Below are 15,244 nucleotides of genomic sequence, written 5' to 3' on the forward strand. Positions count from 1 at the left end.
AAATGCAATTCATCGCCCAACCCTTCGAGGCGACTCCCAAGGCTGGCATACTGATGTGCAATCATGAGAAGTCCTTGGGCCTCATTACGACCCAGGTGGTAAGTTACCGCCTGGGCCGTGACTTTACCACCATGGCGTAAACTAAGTTTACGCCATGGTGGTTGGCGGACTTACCGCCCCATTCCGACCTTGGCGGGGCGGTAAGTCCCCAATCCCCATTTACCCTTCCCCATTCCCATTTTTGCCGCATAGGGCATAATGGGAGTGGGGAAGGCGTTAATTATGCCACCGTAAATTACGGTGGCGTAATTAACTCCATGGTCCCTTAGCGCCATGGATTTTAACACCTGCTAAAAGCAGGTGTTAAATCCGCCATGGCGCTAAGGGACCTCGTACTCAGGCGGTGAGGGTCGGCGCTGTTTACGGCGCCGTAAACCCCTTACCGCCTGAGTTGTAATGAGGGCCCTTTTGTTTTGTAGGGCTGATCGTGGCCCACGAAAAGGATGCTGGGTGGCTGATTCAGGTAGGAACACCCACGTGGTCTGACTTTCTCACTAAAATCACCCACAAGTGGCATTTGGTTGCAGCCCCTGGTACATAAGGGGTGCCTGTGTGCCCCGTAGATGCAGGTGAGGGTGTGAAGTGAGCATCATGGATGGAGTACAAGGAAATGTGGACGCAGTAGCTACCCCCAGCTGGTGCTCAAATGCCCCAACAACAGGGGTACCTCGCCCGAACGCCAGAGTCTGACGTCTCTAGTATCCCATCCAGTCTGGGGCTGAGGTGAACATATTGATTGAGCGCCTGGAGATGTACTTCAGGGGAATGGGGGAGACCAATGACGATGCCAAGGTGTCGACTCATTTATGCGGCAGGGCACCCTGTCCACAAGATCAAGACATTGCAACTCCTACACAGCAGCGAAAAATGTACTAAGAGAGCATCTCATGCTCCTAGCCAATCTGGATTATGAGAGATTCATAATGTGCAATGTCAAACAGAAAGACGATGAACCACCGGACACTTTCTATGGCAGACTGAGACATCTTTCATCCACATGTGCATGGGATAATAAGGATCGCATAATAAGCCATCAGCTAATACAAGGCTGCGCGTCAGGAAAGCTGCAATGCCATGTACGGAGAGAACCTGGCCTAATCCTGGCACGGATTCTCGAACTAGGGAGGTCCCATGACAGATACGCAGGCTTCCAAAATAGACGTGCACGTTATAAATTGGTGACGTGTGCGCTGTGTGGCACTCCCAAGGGACAACAGGTGTTCAGAGAAATATGATGTCTGCAAGGGAGAAAGGGGCGAGCCTTCTGACACGTAAGCCTGCCTTCAATGTGAGTATGACCTCCCATGTGCAACTGAGTGTCCCCCTAAGGGCAAAGTGTGCCGAAGATGTGGAAATCCCGATCACTATGCACACGTGTCAGCCACCCCTCCCAGTGGTGGTGCAGAGAAGACCAGCCAGACCTGGGGTCGGTAGGACCAAGACGTTCCCAGAATATGGCCCTGATGAATCAGGAGGAAGACCTCAGTGGACAGAACATAAAAGAGGAGAAGAACATTTTCTTCATCTCCAACATGAGGGAAATGAAGGAGAGAGCAAGACAACCACAATGTCTAGTGAGGGTCAACGGGTCAGAAGTTCCCATGCTGGTGGATACCGGAGCCTCTGAACGTGGGGGCGCTGGCAGAACCTCCAGCTCTAAACCACCCCAGAGCGCACATCTTCACGTTTTGGAGGGGACAACCCCATCCCGCTGTTAGGCGCATTTGTCTCATGTCGAGAACGGATCCAATTCCATTAAGGCCAGGTTTTTCATCATGGATGATAGTGGCAACACCCTACTGAGTTGTTCTGCGGCAGAAACACTGAAAATTGTGAGCTTTGCATATAGCGTATACGTTGAAGATGTCCAAGCAGTGTTGGCAAGATGTGCTGAGGCGTTTGTAGGAATTGGAAAACTGGTAGGTGACCCCGTCAAACTTCACATAGAGCAGTCCATTTGCCTGGTAGCTCTGAAACACAGGATTCATTTTATTTTAGAGCACTGGTGGACAGGGAATTGGATAATCTGGTCCAGCTTGGCATTATCTAAAAAGGTAAAGGACCAACAACATGGGTACCCCCTATTGTTGTGGCAAGAAAAACCAAACAACCCGACTCAGTAAGAATTTGCGTGGATATGAGGTAACTAGACAAAGCCATAAAGAGGGAACCGCACCAGACCGCCACCATTGCGGAACTCCAAGGGGCCAGGTTTTTTTCAAAACTGGATTTGAGGGCTGGATACCATCAAGTAGTACTTCGCCCCGAGTCGAGGTAAATAACCACCTTTACAACACACAGAGGATTTTGGAGTGTCTTCAACTGCTGAACTTTTTTCAGAACATAATCCTGGGCGCCCTGGCTGATTTAGAGGGCATTCTGAACATAAGTGATAACATTCTGGTCTTCGCTGGCTGGGAGACTGACCAGACTGGTTTAAACACTAGAGCGGATCAAGTCACTGGGTCTCACTTGGCATAAAGAGAAACGTGAGTTCCTCAAGACTAGCATTAATTTATTTGTATTCCAGAAGGGGGATGTTTCACCTGACCCAGGGAAAGTCAAGGATATTAAAGGAGGCCAAACCCCCAGAGACTGTGACGGAAGCACACAGATTCCTGAGGATGCTGACGTACTGTGGTCACTTCATCAAGAATCTGGCCACATTATCTGAGCCGTTAAGAAACCTTACCAAGAAGGACACTGTGTGGCAATGGGGCCCACTGGATCAATATGCATTTGACGATGTCAAGGAAGCCCTCACAGCAAACAACACCATGGCATTCTTTGATCCGTCATTGGTGTCAGAAATCGTGGTTGATGCAGGCCTGTTTGGTGTGGTGCGGACGCAACTAGATTCCAGTGGAACAGTGGCATTCGCCAGCCGTGCCCTCTCAGAGTCAGGGCAGTGGTACTCGTAAATTGAGCAGGAGGCCCTGGAAGTACTGTGGGGGTGCCAGAACTTCAGTCTATACATCTTGGGAAGACCTGTGACGGTGGTCACTGACCATAAACCTCTCATTCCGATCATGGCCGGCTCTTCCTCCAAACCACCGGCCAGGATCGAGAGGTGGATGCTGGCCCTATTGGAGTATGGAGTAGGCCTGGGGCCAATAACGCTGCCGACTACCTCTCAAGGCATTTGCAGGAGGGGCACGTAGGCGGCAAAAATAGTGCTGAGGAGGCAGAAGACTACGTTCAGGTCATCATCGAGTTGACCACCCCGAACTCGATGCCCATCCAGGAAATAACTAAGGCACCTGAAGAGGACAAGTGTTTCAGTCTTCTTTGAGGGGCATTGCCGAGGGGAGAGTGGAGAGGAATTTTGGAAGGTCTAAATAAAAAGGACTCGGGATGCCCGCGCCATGCTCAAACAACTATGGAGGATCAGAGGAGCTAGCATTCACCGATTGAGGCCTTCTATTCAGAGGACCAACGATGGTGGTTCCCACAAGCAAGATCCAGCAAGTAATAACAACGGCTCAAAAGGGGCCTCAAGGGACAGCAAAGACTAAAGCACGCTTGAGACTCAAGGTGTGGTTTCCGAACCTGGAGAAGCGAGTTAACGAGTTTGTGGCCAGGTGTGTGTGGTGTCAAGCAGCAGCCCCATTGCAACATGAACCATCGATCGAGTCCATGCCCTGAAGCTCACAACCCTGGGAAAATATGCATGTGTACTTAGGCTCAGCAGAAAGAGGCACGCATTTTATGGTGGTGATCGACCAATGGATAAGATACCCCGAAGTGGAGTTTCTTGAGTCGGTGGCTTTTGACCACGTTGCTGTGGCACTGGAAAAAGTATTTGCCACACATGGTTTCCCACAAGTGGCGAGGTCGGACAATGGGCCATCTTTTCAATGAGAGAGTGTTGGACAATTCATGAAGGAATGAGACATTTATCACCGAAAGATATCACCAGTGTGGCCCAGGGCGAACGGTGAAGCTGAACGCTTCATGCAAAACCTCAACAAGATGTTCAGTATCGCCCACAGACAAAGGCCAGTGCCTGAAGAGAGCCCTCCATCAATTCCTGAGGGAGTATCGAGCCACTCCTCACTGCTCAAAATATGTCCCAGAAGACTATTAACAGACACTGGAGTGAGGGCACATGCAGAGATAGACAACGAGAGGGTGGCCGAAGAGGGGACAGCCAGAAACGAGGGTGAGGACATACGGAGAGGTCTCCATACACATCAGTTGGCTCCAGGAGATGAAGTGCTTGTGAGGAACCAACATCTGCAAGGGAAACTATCACTGCCATACAAGCTCAGTCCCATTGACGTAGTAGCGGTGAAAGGCTGGATGGGGACTGCGTCCGATGGGAAACCCACAGTCACCAGGAACGCCAGTTTCTTCAAGAAAGTGGGCGAGAGCAGTCATATGTGCATCACGCCATTGAAGCAGGTGTGAGGAAGAGCCCGTTGAAGGAGGAGGGGGTGGCAGTACCCAAGAACCGGTGGACTGAGGAGCAGCAGGTGAGGAAAGGTCGAGCTGGGGAGGGGCCAGGCGCTACCACAATGCAGCAGCCAAAGTAGGCCTTACCCGTCTAAATGACTATGTGCTGGACACAACTGTGATGGGACACTAGTTGGTACAAATGTTACAACAGTTATGGATGTTAAATGGCGTTACATGCTTCTCGTTGTCTTTGTTATGAAAAAGAGGAGTGTGGTGAAGCACGCAGAGTGACGCAACGCTGTTGAGTGAATAAATGGGGTGTCACTGCTACGGCACGTCAGTGCACAAGCAGGGCCCGGACGTCTAACAGCGTCTCTTGTATCTTCTGTGGGGCTCAGTGGGGGGCCATATAATAATGGGGTGGGTCCTAAATAATGCATGGGTTCCTGGCAAAGAGACTGGTACCTCAAACTAAGATCTGTGACAAGGGGGAGCAGGACTAGGAATAATGAAGGTTTCCAGAAAGTAAACGGTGCAATTCTGCAAAGGAACGAATTAACAAATGCGCTTCTGGCAACAAATACACCCAAGCATAGGTTGTTGCACATCTAAGTCACGGGGACTTCTACGTCAGATGTGTTAAAGGATATGAGCACTGCTGTTTCCTCATTGTTATTTCTCATGTTGTTGGGCTGGCGCTCCCTTCAGAGTGCGGGTGGCGAGAACGTGTTTGTAACTAGTGGGTGGAATGAGGAACGTGAGCGTGTGAGTGCAGCGGTGAAGTGAGGGGTGGATGCGGAAGGAGCGCCGGGTCATCTGAAATAAAAACACTTCTAATTACGATAGAGTATTATTATTGAAGTAGTTGCAACATTTGGCGACGGGGAGTACGGCCCGGCTACAAAAGGAGGAATAGAACCCACGTATGATGCGAGAGCGATAGCAGCTCCAGAGGTGAAAAGTTCCCTCTGTGCCGATCCACCAGCTCTGCACTCGGTGAATGTGCCCAGCGTACCCTCAAGTAGGTTCAGCAGCATCAGAAGGGGAGAAAACTTAGCAGGATTGAGGTTTCAGGGCACTGCGCGCGCACGTAGCAACGACAGAAAACCGCATTGGACAAGTATCAGAGGAAAGGACCTAAAAGCATCATGACGAGATGCCATCTTGAAATTTCAAGCTGACTCAGGGAGTAATCTTCATAAGTCAAGCTCATCCTCTTCACAGTACCTAAAAAATATTTATATTATTTTTCCTTGCCTTCATTTTAGATCGATTTCTAACAAGGCCCATGCAAAACAGGAGGAGAGTCTGAAAATTGCCCAGAAGGGAAGGGAATGCTAAAAAATAAAAAAGAGAAGAGAAATTCAAGGAATAACAGTTCATCCGCCAGCAAGTTTTCTACCGAATCCAGGGCAACGAAGTTTGGTGTGGCCAGAATGGTGAGAGTACTGGAAGAATTACATGAAGACGGTGGAACACGATGGATTATCGCCACAAAAGAAGAAGTTGCTGCTGTTACACGCATTGGGCCTTGAAGGACAGCGAAAGTATAGAGAGTTGCCCGAGTTATCAGGAGATGAAGCAGGTGATATACATGAGAATGAGAAGGCTTTGAGGCAATTGGACAAGTACTATGCTCTGGAAGTGAATGTAGCAATTAACAGATACAATTTTTACACTAGAGTACAAAAGGAAGAAGATTGAATTGATGAATATGTGTCGGCTTTAAGAAAATTAGCTCAGGCTTGTCGGTTTGGCACAGGTATCACATTGGACAAATTAGAGACCAAATAATTATACAGACCAGAGATTCATTATTACAAGACAGATTATGGATGGTGGGCAATCCCACATTTCCGGAAGCTATAGCCATAGCTAAAAGAGTGGAACACATGCAACTGTGCTCTAAAGAGATGAAAAACAAAAAGTTGGAGACAGTCCAAGCTCAAAGTGTTCGACAATGAAGCCTGCACAGAATAGGAGAGCACTCATTCATATGTGTAGTCTGAAGTAAAAGAGAAAGGGAAGACATGGATGATTCAAGCAGGAGGAGCTACAAGCCTAGAGAACAAGATCACAGAGAAGTCAAAAGAATTATTATTATTATTTTTTTTTTTAATTGTGTTTAACTGGGTTTTACCCGTTTTTACAAAAGGTCTTTCCAACATGAACATTGCTTCATTATTTAACTTTATGAGATCCCAGTCCCTGGTTTGCCTATGATTTATTTTTGATGCATTGAGTTCAGGTCAAGGCTCTGCAAGAAGTTTCCAACTGCGATCACCGGCTTTCGACTTGTCCCGTCCATCAGATAGGCCCACCAGAAATCTTCGTCCAGCGTACAAAAGTGGGAGTATAGATGTTCTAGGTGGATTTTCACTTGAGGATAAGGTGTTTCAGACTTTCAATTACATGAGGATCTGAAGAAAAGCGACAGGAATTTGAATCTGTTTTTCCCCAAATTCCCAGAATTTCATTTGTTTTTAAGATGTTTAACCTTGCTCTCAAGAAGGTAGAACGAATTTTCTTATTTGGGAACTTTAGTAAATAGTGACTGGTTCGTTTAGTTTTTTTGCGTATGGTGGCAAGTGAGCCGTGCACTCATAGCCCATGGTTTTGTCCTGCGTGCCACACAATCTGTTTCCTTGAATTTTCTAGCAGTTTTTGTTGGATTTGTCAGAAGTTCTTCTTCCGAACTTCCCATCTCTTCCAAGATAGCCAGATTTTTGTAAGTCCAATTTCGCAGCATTTTGTTGGATCTTTTGTCCAGTTCCTCGGAAATGAGCTCGTAGATTTTTTCTTAAGAGGATCGTATTTTCCTGTACAGCATCAGGCCATTGAGATCAACCGTTCCTTTAAGAGAAATGAGACGCAACTCTCTTCTGATCAGAACCGCGAAGAAGATGGGGGGAGACATAGCAATTTCCTCCACAGGGAGCCTTCCAGCTTATTCCAGACGCTTTTGGGAATCATCGGCATCGCTTCCACTCCATAAGTAAGCGCTGGAACCACTTGCTTTATAGAATGTAATTGCCGCTTTGAGCGAAAAGTGCCCAAACTTTTTGTCTATCAAAATGGTTTGATTGGTCAAGCTTTTGTTTTTAAAGATCAGAGTTTCTTGCATCAGTGCTTCTCTTGCTTTGTTGCTAAAAGTGACTCCCAAATATCCGAAAGTGTCGACTTTTTCTAGTCGTTCTTTTGCTAGGAACCACGTACCATGCTCTTTTTGTTTTGAGGGTTTGTCTAGACACACTACTTTCGTTTTTCCTGTGTTACTCTCTAGGTCGTTGTTCTCAAGGTATTCATGCAGATTGTCTAGTTTTCTCTGTAACCCAATCTTGGTTTGATCGATTAGGATGATGTCATCCGCATATAGCAACCTACTGACTTTTTCGGTGCCCAGGGTAGGCGGGAAGGCTTTCATGCCTTTTTCTGTGTGTTAATAATCTCCTGTATAAGTGTTGTACACCGTCAGAGCGAACAGGCATTCTTGCTTGGCTCCACGATAGGTGGTGATGTTTATTGAGAGTAACCGTTAAGCCGGACTCTCATTGAAGTCTGAAAGTATAGTTCTTTTATCTGCGCCAACAAGGATTTTGGGCAGTTCCAATTAAGAAGTTTCTTCCACAGTTTGTCTCTTGACTTTGTCAAATGCTTTTGACAGATCGATGAAAGCCAAATATAGATGAGGTGAGCCTTCCAATACTTCATACAATAGTATGAATATGTTGGCTGTTGTTCCGAGGTTTTTTGTAAAACCTGTTTGGAAGGGGTCTGATCCTTCGGATGAAACAACCCAAACTTTGAAGTTATCCAAGAGGAAAGATCTGAGGAGTTTCCCAATACTGTCTAGCATTGCAATAGGACGTTAGTTGATTGGATCGCCTCTGTTCCCTGATTTGTATATCGGCACCACATTGGCAGTTTTCCAGGAAAGGGGCATCGATCTTGTTGACATGCAGGATTCGAATATTTCGGCCACCAGGAGGGACCCTGGACCAGGATTTAGCTTCAAGTCCATGTTTGATAAACCGCCTGGTCCTGGGACACGAGATGTTTTGAGTTTCCTGATTTTTTCTTCGATGTTGGTTTTATCGAGTTCAATGTTCCATTTGTCAGTTGGCCCAATTGGTGCCAAAGGATAGTAGGGGTGTATACCAATTGAGATCTGAGAAGTGAGTAATCCAGGTCTCCTCGGACACACTGCTCACTAGGATGTCTTGAATTGTGGCTCCTCTGGTTGATATTAGTGACCAAAAGGCCTTTGGTTTCTTACCAGTGAGCGTTCTCAGCATCGCCTATGAATCTTCCTGACAAGGCTGGCTTTTGTATCCTTTGAGCCAATTTTTATACAGCTTAGTAGCTGTTACGGCTTCAGACCAGTTAAGTTTAGAGAGAGACTGGATTGCTTTTCTTTTGGCTCGTCTCATGAGAAGTCTCTTTTCCTTGAGGATCAAGTTATTGTTGTGGTGAGGTTTTGTTGGGATTTTGCCGCCCTTTTCCGACAGTTGATACGGTAACAGAAGTGGGCAGTAGTCCGTGAGAGTTGGGTCCTCCTTTTACTTTTCAAACTTCTTAGCTTGACTGTATCGGTAGATTATGTCGGTAATTGCTGTAGCTTTCAACCGCAGGCAAGTTCCCCTGTCGTTTGTTTCCATATTGGCCGACATTGAAGGACGTAGAGGATTGCTGCTGGAAACAGCAGTCTCCCATGTTGTTAACAAGAGATTATGGTCACTATGGAGAGTGCGGATGATCTTAAAGCAGGTAACCTTTTTAGAAGATCTCTGAAGTATAAATGTGGTCTAAAGTTGCTTGACGCCCTGCTAGTTCCCAAGTTGGAATATCCAGGTCTGTAGGTTTTTTTAAGAAATGTAGGTTATGCATGTCATAGGCTTCCATAAGTGTTGCCCACTTGTTTCCTCTGATTGAGGCTCCTGAAATTATTATTCCTTTGTTTTTCTTGTCTATTTAGGGCAATTTTAGTATTCAAGTCCCCACATATAATTGTGCTGTCTCTTGGGTGATCATTTCCCGTCTAATCAAGAATTTCTACGATCGTGGGGATAAATGTCTCTGCAGGGAGTTCTTTCGGGTTCCAATAGAAGTTTATCACAAGGTATGTGGTTCCTTTCAATTGATTAGTAGCAAATTGCAGTAGAGATCGTCTGATTAGAGTGACCAGGATGTGGGGATCATTTTTTAGTACTTTTACTAGTTGACGATTGCAGCCTATACGGATTGCTGTAAGTAGACCCGCCCTAGGTCTGCCGGAAGACCCTTGGAAGGTCGGTGAAAAGGCGATCTCAAAACCATCGATCATAGGTTCGTTTAACATCCATACTTCTTGAAGACAGAAGATGTCTAATGACCCTAGGTTAATGTCAGAGGAATTCATCAAATGAGAGAAGCCTCGGGTGTTACATGAGCCTAGGGTCAGACACATAGCGTTCTCTTTTTTTGGGAGTGTTGAGATGTTGCAATTGCTTCCCTGTCCTTCTGTTGATTGCTGAAATCGTGACTTTGCAGCTAAGGTTCTTGGGAGCCAAGTCCAATGTTTTAGATCTTCTTCTATACAGGACTGTTTCTGGGCATTCGTTGGCATGTCTCGGCTTAGATTTATCCTGGTCAATCGTTATATTCCAATTTTTTTTGCAGACCTGCCGGTACCCGTTCATTTTCCAATGAGTTGGAGCGTGAATGGCTGTTTTTGAAATATGAGAAAGCCATGGTTCAAGAGTGAGACAAAGACAAATTATTTTTAAAGAAGAGAAAAAGACAAATGTTATAAATGTGTCAGATTTGGGCACTATGGAAACTTAAGAAACTGTCCGGCGTTAAATCAAAAATATGCAAATTGTGGAATGGGAGGACATTTCGCGGTGGTGTGTAGGAACAAAAGGAGAGTGTCAATGGTACAGGATGATGAGGAGTCAGACGAGGAAAGAGTGGTGGTAGTTTGTGAAACACCAGGAAATTAATTGAAGTGTCCAAGATGTGACATAATATCGGATAATTGGAAGCTTTCAGTAATGGTGGACAGCTGCTCACTTTACACCATAGTAACGAACAGGACATGGGAGAAATTGGTGCACGAAGGATTGAAAGCTAAGATATTTTCACCAGATATCAAAAATTGAGGATTTGAAGGGTTAAAGATCCACATCACAGGGTGGTTTAAAAGCATCATCAAATTCAAAGATCGCCAAGCAGAAATTAGGGTTTACATAGCTAAAAATAGTGTGAATGTGCTTGGTTGGAGGGATCAGGCGGCGTTCAGAATACAATTAGATCCGTGTGAGAAGGAAACAGTGTTGTTAGTAAAGAGCAGTAACAGTACTGAAGTAAAGGAAGACTCCAGTAAGGTATTTCAAGAGCAATTGGGGTTATTAAAGAACTACGCTCATAGGATAGTGGTGAAGCAAGGAGAAAGACCTGTAATGCACAAGGCTAGACCCATATTGTTTGCATTGGTGGATAAAGTCGAACAAGAATTGAACAGACTTGAAATGGAGAATGTTATTGACAAAATGGAATCCTCTCAATGGGTGAGCCCCATTGTAGTAGCAGTGAAGAAAAACGGCAAATTGAGGATTTGTGTGGACCTCAGAGATGTGAACAAAAACATAGTGGGGGACATATATCCCCAGCCCATCATTTTAGAAATGTTAAATTGTATCGAGGGAGCAGGTACATTTACTACTTTAGACTTATCAAATGCATATCATCAAATTAGCCGTACTGAAGACTGTAGAGACCTCACTGCGTTCATCACGCCATTTGGATTGTATCGATTCAAAAGGATGCCATTTGGTCTAGCCTCTACGGCTACAGTGCTCAAAAGGGTCATGACCCAAGTACTTAAAACGGTTAAAGGCACATTGGTTTACCAAGATGATATCATAGTATTTGGAAGAGGGGAATGTGAACACGATGAGAGGTTACAGAACATTTTGTGAAGATTGGGTGAAAAGGCATTGAAAGTAGAGCAAAGCAAATGTAAATTTAAAAAGGCAGAAGTTGAGTATTTGGGACAAGGGGCATCTGACCCCAAAAGTAAAGAAGATCTCAGATCATTCTTAGGTATTTGTGAGTTCTATAATAAGTTTGTACAAAATGTTGCTAGCATTACAGAATCCATGAGAAGGTTACTTAAAAAAGAGATCAAGTTTGAATGGGATTGTGAGTGTGAAAAGCCAGCAGAGTGCATTAGGGGAAGCATATGTGAGTTGATTGAGTTAGGTGGATTTGTGTTTGGTAGGCAAACCAAACTGACTGTAGATGCCAGTGGAGTTGGGTTAGGAGCAGTCCTTTTGCAAATTTCTAAGAGTGGATGTGAAAAGGTCATATGCCATGCATCAAGAGCGATAACTGAGATAGAGAGCAGGTATTCTGTTATTGAGAGAGAAATGTTAGTTTGTGTATGGGCAGTAAATTATTTTAGAAAGTATCTTTGTGGAAGCAAGTTTGTGGTTTGTACTGATAATAAACCTTTGGTGGAAGGGTTGTCAGTGCGAGGGATGTGTAGGGCATCCCCCATGATAGTTAGGTTGAGTTTAAAGCTACAGGATTATCATTTTGAAGTGAGAAAGAAAGAAAAGAAAATCAGGTAGCCAATTTTCTTTCGAGGTTGCCACTACATAAGGAAGAGGTGTTACGCTCACCTGGTATCCACAGGGACGCCACCCAGCCGGGTTACTCGCTGGTACGCTTCTCGGCTTTGCCCTGATGTGGTCTGCGGGGAAGGTTCTGCCTGAAATTACAGGAGGACTGTGTTCAAGACTGACCGACTGGGGTAAGTATCCACCCTCCACCCCCGTATGATTTCAGTCCCTCGGACGCCCTCTCCTCACCTTGTGGTAGAATTAGGTGTGCTCTCCGTCCTGCCTTCTTTGCAGGGGCGCGTTGTCTTTCATGGCTGAGTGCGGTCCGGTTACCTCACTGACGTCGGCCCGTTTGATATTGTTTATTGTTCAGGTAGGTCTTATTGCTGTTCTTTAGTTTTGTTGCTACCTGCATGCCTTTCTTTGTTTAAAATGTGTCTTTTTTCTCACTTAGGTATGCAGAGCTTCAGCGCGGCGAACTGGCTTGGTTGAGCCCTGCTGGTAAATGATGGCGCTGCGAAGTCTTGCCTTTGCTAATCTGTGTTTTCCTTCCTTGTAGGCAGGTCGCGGTGTTCTTCAGCGCGAGTGAAATGTCCGGAGTGGTGCCAGCCGAGAGGCGACCAGCCAGGTAAGCCTTTTGAGCAGTTCGTAATTTGTAAATGTCTCTACTGCTTTCTTTAATGTTGCCTCTATCTTCCTCTTTCAGGTCGTTCTGTCCGGGAGGCGTGCAGATTCGAGGAAGCTGTTCTCAGCAGCTGCGAGTGTTTAAAGATGAAGACTGCAGGTAAGATGCTGCTGCTAATGATGTTCCTTTCGTCTCCTTGCAGGTTCTGCTTCTCCGAGGTTCGAGGGAATAGCTGGACACGGTGAGCGTCACGTTGCAAGCTGCAAAGTAACGCGAAGCGTGTTGTCTTGCTCGGGTGTGGTTTAAATAGCCCCAACAAAATAGTCCAGGTAAAGTAGTCTCTAGCTATCACACCCAAAACACTAGACCGCATAGCTTGGTTCTTAGGAACCAAGCTATGTGGATGCCTCCATGTTGGCTGACAATACAATAAAGTAGTTCCCAAGCACATTGTTTTTCATGGTGTATGAGCCTGGCGCCATAAGCGCCAGGACTGGCCCCATGAGGGCTTTTGAAGAGGATGCCAGGCTCTAGAGGCCCGAGTCCTGACTCCACCTGGCCAATGGGTTTGCCAGAGGGGGTTTTGGGCGAGGGTCGTGACAGCACTCCCCCCTAAGGCCCCTCCCATGGTGTTCCTTCTGTCCGGCCCAGGTTTGGTTGGGAAGTTCCGATTGGAATTTCCTGATTAGATGTGATGCGTGGATATTCTCACTGGGCTCCCAGGATCTATCTTGTGGTCCAAATCCTTTCCAATCGACGAGATAATATAGCTTGGTCCTAGAGTATTTAGAGTCCAAGATATCTTTGACTTCGAATTCTGGTTCTCCGTCAACAAGTATGGTCTTAGGTGGTGTCCCAATCCATGTGCCGGGTTGCATTGGTTTCAGGAGGGACACATGGAATACCGGGTGGATGTGTAGATTAGGTGGTAAATCCAGTTTCATGGCTGCTGGGTTGATAATTGACTTAATGGTATAGGGTCCTAAGAATCTGGGATGAAAGGTCCGGGTTCCCTGGATGGGTACGAATTTAGCGGCTAACCAAACTTTGTCTCCTACTTGATAATCAGGGGCCTTTTTCCAGTGTTGGTCGGCGAATCTCTTGTTTTTCTTTGGCATGAATAAGGTGTTCCTTTGCCCTTTTGAAAGCCTGAGTAATGGTTGTGTGTAGAGTCTTTACCGCTGGCATTTCCAAGCTGGCTGGAAGGTCTAGTTCAGAGATACGTGGATGTCTGCCATAAAGGGTATAAAAGGGCGTTTGTCCCGTGCTTGAATGCAAAGTATTGTTATATGCATATTCGGCTATCCATAGTAGGTCTTTCCAATTCCTTTGTTCGTGGTGCAGCATGCACCGTAAATATTGCTTGAGTGTCTGATTGGTTCTCTCCATCCGTGGCCATCCGTTTGGGGATGGTGACTGGTAGGTAGCCGAACGTCGATCTGCGCCATTGCACAACATTTTTTCCAGAAGTTTGAAACAAACTGGCTGCCTCGATCAGAGACCAGAACCGAAGGGAAGCCATGTAGCTTAACCACGCCCTCCAGGAACACTTTTTCTAAAGTGGCTGCGTCTGGGAGGCCTTTGAGAGGAATAAAATGGGCCATCTTCGAGAATAAGTCCACAACTACAAGGATGGTGTTGAACCCTTGGCTTGGAGGTAGATCAGTGATGAAGTCAAGGGAAAGAGTGTGCCATGGAACTGAAGGAATGTCCAATGGTTGTAGCAGACCAGATGGTTTTTGTTTCTGTGATTTCTTTTGTGCGCAGACACCGCAGGACGGAATATACTGAATGATGTCCTTATGCCAGGTAGGCCACCAAAAGTTCTCTTTCACCTTAGCTAGGGTTTTGGCGATCCCAGGATGCCCTTCGATCAGTGAATCGTGATAGTTTGAAATAATATGCTGTTGTAATTCCTTCTTGGGTACATATAGGCGATCCCTAAAAAAGGGTAAAAGGTCCTTGATGGTATATTGTTCTCCTTGAGTTTGCCATGCGAGGTAGGCATCAGGATTCATTGTCCGTTGGATTTCTTTTCGTAGTTCTGCTTGTGTTAAGGCTGTTGTGATACCCAAGAGTTTGTCTTCAGGTATAATAGGTACTGGGTCTGGAGTTGTATATACTATTTCATCTATGCCCATGCGAGATAAGGCATCCGCCTTTCCGTTTCTGACTCCTGGTCGAAATGTGATTACATAATCATATTCGGTGAAGAAAAGGGCCCACCGTAATTGACGCGAGGACTGGGCCTTGGCTGTTTTGAGATATTCCAGGTTTTGGTGGTCTGTGATGACTGTAATGGTGTGTCTGGCCCCCAGAAGGTAGTGCCTCCAGGCTTTAAAGGGGGATTTGATAGCCAGGAGTTCCTTGTCCGTGATGGCATAATTAATCTCTGGAGGTGAGAACTTTTTCGACCAGAAGGCCACAGGATGTAGCTGGCCGGTTTCCGGGACTCTCTGTGAAAGGACAGCCCTCATTGTGAGACTGGACGCATCAGTTTCAACGACATAAGGGAGGTCTGGACGAGGATGTTGCAGGATTGGAGCGGAGGTAAACC

At 46.1% G+C, this 15,244-nt stretch overlaps 1 protein-coding gene across 9 annotated transcripts in view; it reads right to left on the minus strand.

Annotated features, from left to right (window-relative positions):
* Positions 1-15,244, minus strand: part of GLMN (glomulin, FKBP associated protein) — a 1,004,137-nt gene that overhangs the window by 981,551 nt on the left and 7,342 nt on the right. The window lies entirely within an intron of this gene.

The sequence above is a fragment of the Ambystoma mexicanum genome, chromosome 1q (genome assembly GCF_040938575.1).
Source record: "Ambystoma mexicanum isolate Mex_15411 chromosome 1q, UKY_AmexF1_1, whole genome shotgun sequence".
NCBI classification, from domain to species: domain Eukaryota; kingdom Metazoa; phylum Chordata; class Amphibia; order Caudata; family Ambystomatidae; genus Ambystoma; species Ambystoma mexicanum.